The following is a 5,228-nucleotide window of genomic DNA, read 5'->3' on the forward strand; positions in this document are numbered from 1 at the left end:
ATGTATTAGACTTGTATTCTGAGACTTGCTTGATAGTCACGTATTGGACACGGTGTTATAGACTTGGATTTATGTTAGACATGCTGTTTTATTATGTCTCATGAACTATTGTGATTATTGTGATTGATAACTATATTGAATGCTGATTAATAAACATTATATATTGAACTTTGAATCTGTGTTACGTTGACATGTATTCATACAAAAGCTACCAGCTAGTTCCCCCAACCTAGCAAGATGAATAACCAGGTCAGGAACGAACATAGTACTGGCCTTGGTTATAGATTACCGGTACCGGTATAATTAAAACTTTTAATTTGGAAAACATTTTAAAAATGTTAGATCTACATGTGTACATAATAAAATCCATGGTGCATTTACATACTCTTGGATGAATAAATAGTTCAATCTATTTTTTAGTTCTTACCATAAAATTTAGCTCCAATGGCCCTTTCCCAGCTTCAATCCTTACAGACAAGCTGTAGTGCTAACCTGAAATATAAAACGCTTAGTCAATCTAAACTGTTTTAAAGGATCACTTCTGGAATACTCTATCTACGTTACAGGTATATAATGGGTAATATATATAATAATAGACATCAAACTAACAACCCAATTCAATCCTAAAAGGGGTAGGTTTAAAAAAGCTTAAGTTGGCCGTAAGATTTTAATCTTTTTTGATTCAGGCCCAAAAACTACAAATTTGACATATACAGTGTTGTGGTATCATTATTGATACAAAATAACCACATCATCTTTTTGGCACCTCACAATATAAACTACTAAGTTATGACCTGTTGATTATGCAATTCTGCTGTTTTGGCAAAAGCGCCAATGAAGGCCCAATTTTTCACAATTCAGAACTTTTTTTTAGCATAATTCACTTTTTCTCATCCAGAAATAGTTTATGTCTTGTAATTTAAATATTACCCTTAGCACCTTTAGTTTATTAAACATTTTGGACCAAAGGTATTCTTAAAGCTTTTAGGTCAGAAAATCCATAAAATCATCGCATTTTGATGATATCTCCCAATATAGTTAATTATAGTCTACAATGCATTATAAAGAAGCGATTTATTTTATGTTGCATTAAGGTGGTACCCAACACCTTCACTAAAATTAATTTTGGCTCGTTTAATTTTTATTAAAAAATTTGGCCAGTATTTACTTTGACCCTTTGACAAAAATATAAAAATTTCAAAAAATTTGAACCAACCAATTTATCAGAAAAATTACACACAGGTTATATAGCAGTTTGACAAACACTAATTTTGATCATTGATTAGCTTAAAATTCCCTTAACAACGCAACGTAATTAAAACATTTAGCTGATTTTACAGAGTTGTCTCCCTGTAGTGTTGGGTACCACCTCAAGTCTTTTGAAATATATCCACTGAAGGACCAGATGGGGCATTTTTTTTTATATTCTATGATAAAGGCTGAAATTTAAAATCTATACGAAGGCCATATTTTGCCAAGTGAACATTGTCATATATGGTACTGATAAAATAAAGAGTATACTGTTGACCAAACTCTTATAAACCTTTAACCATAAAGTCAGTATTTATTTCCAAATAATATTATTTATAGAATTATTTTCTTTTAAACAGGATTAATATTACTGGTACCTACCTTCATATTAGCTGTATTTGACCACCAAGTCTTATTCCCACACCATGAAAACATGCTACAGAAAGTATCTAAAAAGAAATTAATACATTTATTAATTTTACAAACTAATTTATATGTCAACCTGAAGATTACTTTACAAATTGTTCTGATGTACCAATAGTTTAACATTCACATATTTTGTAATATTTATATAAAAGATTGAAAAACAAACAAAAATAGTCAAAGGTTTATGATTTGAATTCTGCACTCAACTACTTGAATAATGAAAATGAGTTGTCTCCCATTAAATAAACAAATCTTGCTGTTAATTAAACTAGTCTCCCCTTGAAAGTTAATTCCTATCTCAGGATTGTTAATTCCTATCTCAGGATTTATTCTTGTAATTGTAATAGAAGTTCTTGTTAATGTACCTGCTATCTCAAAATATTAAACTTGTAAATAAATTCCTCAAAGATGTTTTTCATGCAGAAAATAAAGATGAATATATATGTACTTTTTAACAATTATACACATGTATTTCTAGAAAATGTATAGAAATTGTTTGACTTCAATAAACTTGCCTTCTCAATTTCATGGTTAAGCCTCAGACTTGGTTGAAGATTTTATTGACCATCTTCCTTTAAGCTGCTCTCCTGGCTGCCTGTCATCATTATCTTAATTGCAATCTTTCAGTTGTTGGTCCATTATTTATAGAAATAAATAAAAAATATCAGATGCACTCTCAATCACATATCTTGAAAATTTCATCAAAATTCTACCCGTAATGACCCATGATTTCTCCCAAACTCAAAAACTATTATCTAGACCTCTGTTTACATTTTTTTTATTTACAGAACTCTGAATAACAGTCAAGACATTTTTTTGTATTAGCTAGTATGCATCTGATATTAAAGCAAAAACAAATGTGAAAATCAAGTAAATAGTTATATATTCCCTACCATGAGGAAATTTCAAAAATGAGGAGTTAAACAGGAATTTATTACCTCCCATTGCCAAAAAAAATCACCCATTGCTATATCTAACAAAAATACAAAATGGTAGAGCTATAATTAAAAATAAATAATTTGATATAAAATATTCAAACATTTACAAAAAATATTTAGCACCTTGGTGGTACTCTCCCATTACTCTGACTTTCTCAACCATTAAAAACAGATTTAATCAATATTGCTGAAGTGGTGAGTAACACTCAAAATCAATCAATCTTTTTTCACAAGGATGTTTCTTTACTATGATTATTTTGAAATAATTTGTTTGAGCTAAAAAACAATGCTAAAAATAACAAAACATTGGAAAAATATTTATATCATACAAATAAGAAAAATAAAAAAATACATTTTTATTTTTATTTTTATTTTTTTTTTTTTTTAGATTCTCCATTCTTGACCTACTGGAAATGTTTTGAATACACATGGACCATTATTAAGATAGTCTCAAGTAGGTCTACAAGTTATATTGTAAAATTCTGAAGTATCAATTTATCATACAACTTCCAGTCTTGCTGAAAATAGAGAATCTTTACATTTTATTATTTTTTTTGTGATAAAAATTATAAACATTTTTTCAAACATACACAAAAATAGTCTGAATTACATTCTTTTTTGTTTCAGTTGTATTGCACAATAATTTCCTGCAGCCACAGTTGAAGTCACCTGAAAAAGAAATATGCATTCTAATATCTGTCAGAACTATATTCAATGCAAAGGAATCAGTAACTGGTTATTGCATTGATGATGCATAGAAAATTGATTTACTTTGTTTTAAAGTGATGTGTTGACATGAATTTACAAACAACCAGTCTTCTTTAGCAAACAAGGGATGACAAGTAGTTGGTTGTTGTCCAACATATTTATTATTTCATTGTTTCATCATAAATCTAGCTGTTGGTTTTCTTGTTTGAATTGTTTTACATTTTTTCATGTCGCCTACTTTCTGTTTCATAGTTAATTGTAAAGTATATGTTTTGCTCATTGTTGTAGGCCATACAGTGACCAATAGTTGCTTACATCCATGTCATTTGGTCTCTCTGGGAGAGTTATTTCATTGACAATGATCTTCTTTACTTTATATATGGGGACAATTTTAGATTTTCTAAGTAACAGTATATTTTTTTATTTCCTTTATTTATCTTCATACCTCCTAATGTCCTCCTTCCAGATTATATATACGATTATAGTTTTAAGAAAAATTAAAGTATACTACTTCTCTGCATAATTAAAGTATAATACTTCTTAGCATAATGAAGAACTAGGTTTGTACATGCTCTTTGCTGAATAATTCATTAATTTATGTACTGGTTCTTACCATAAAAGCCAGCTCCAATGCCCATTCCCAACTTCAATCCTTACAGACAAGCTGTGAAGCTAATCTGAAATATAAAATGTTGTCATATTATTAATAAAATGGTTTAAAAGGATCACTTGTTACTGTATTGAAATTAAAAAGAAATGGGTTATATTCATGTACTAGATGTTGAGAACATATTGACTAGACAGCAATCCAACAACATAACAAACCAAATAATCATGTTAGATCCTTCAATTTACACTATACATTGTATTTGTACTGATATCAAAAGAGAGGGTAGAAATATAAAATAGAAATTTAGTGTTTGATCATTTCAAGGCAAGGAAAAGAGAGGGTAGAATTAAATAACAGAAATTTAGTGTTTGATTATTTCAAGGCAAGGAAAGTTAAAAATGGATCTAATTATTTTTTTACATGTACTACATTTATCTTTTTTTTCTTTCTTCTTTTTGAAACTGTATACTGGTACCTACCTCTATATTAGCTGTATTAGACCACCAAGTCTTATTCCCACACCATGAAAACATATCACAGAAAGAACCTAAAATATAAAAATTGACAATTTATATACTTTACTATTTCCATCTCCCATACATTTACCAATATTGTTTGGATTTCTGACTACGTGTACACAGACGTATAACATCAATAACTGTAAAATCAATGTAAAAGATGAAAAATAAAAAAAAAGTCTTATAACTTATTGAATTTCAACTCCACAAAAATAATGGTTTAAACATACTTTATTGTTCATAAAGGTAAATCATCTGCACATTTTACAATGAGTTATCTCCCATTGAAAGGCAAAAAATAACATTTTACGTTACTAAAATCACTTTCTCCACAGTAACTGCATTGTATGCTCTAAATAAACACTTTTTATCAAATAATGTATAGAATGTATAGAACTTGTTTGACTTAATTAAACTTGCCTTCTTATTTTCTTGGTAAAGCCTCAGACTTGGTTGAAGATTTATTTAACCATCTTCCTTGGAGCTGCTACCATGGTTACTTTTTCATGCTTTTCAACATAATTCTTTGTGCTGGTCAGTTCACTGAATCCAATTTATGCACTTAACGAAATGTCCTTTCCATTGTATTTAATCAAGTGTACAATTGTCACAAGAATGTTCCAAAGCATCTCACAATATTTTCTTTTTCCATTCATGGCAGTTGAAGTAATTCTCAATGTAATATACAAATAATATTTTTAATTCATACATAAAATACAGTAAAAATACCAGGTGGGCTTTTAAATTGGTAACCTGTATTTTCTTTTATTTAGAGAG

At 28.9% G+C, this 5,228-nt stretch overlaps 1 long non-coding RNA gene across 1 annotated transcript; it reads right to left on the bottom strand.

Annotated features, from left to right (window-relative positions):
* Positions 1-3,012: 3,012 nt before the first annotated feature.
* Positions 3,013-4,482, bottom strand: LOC139528467 (uncharacterized). Its single transcript, XR_011665595.1, has 3 exons — positions 4,413-4,482; positions 3,937-4,000; positions 3,013-3,284 (listed from the first exon to the last, which is right to left on the bottom strand). It is a non-coding gene; the product is annotated as an uncharacterized lncRNA (long non-coding RNA).
* Between the last annotated feature and the right edge of the window lie 746 nt (positions 4,483-5,228).

The sequence above is a fragment of the Mytilus edulis genome, chromosome 6 (genome assembly GCF_963676685.1).
Source record: "Mytilus edulis chromosome 6, xbMytEdul2.2, whole genome shotgun sequence".
Taxonomy (NCBI): Eukaryota; Metazoa; Mollusca; class Bivalvia; order Mytilida; family Mytilidae; genus Mytilus; species Mytilus edulis.